Genomic DNA, 259 nt, shown 5'->3' with positions numbered 1-259 from the left:
TTTGTTTTTAGGACATGTTAAGATCCACAGTTTTTCCTCAGCAAATTGCAACAGAAGCCTGAACAGACAAATGGACTCTGCGGTGAGGTTCAGGTGAGTATCTGGTTGGCAGTATCAAGTCCTATAATTGCTACAGCCTCCAGTAAAATTAATTTGTAAGCCATTGGCTTTCTAAAGGCCAGACGTCTACAATTACTTTTTTTCTTCTTTGTGCCAAGATGCATTCTTTCAAGAAAAAAATATCACTAAGCAAAGGGCA

Source organism: Anser brachyrhynchus, assembly GCF_964034855.1.
Source record: "Anser brachyrhynchus genome assembly, chromosome: 2".
Classification (NCBI taxonomy): Eukaryota; Metazoa; Chordata; class Aves; order Anseriformes; family Anatidae; genus Anser; species Anser brachyrhynchus.
Note: the sequence above shows the minus strand (reverse complement) of the source record.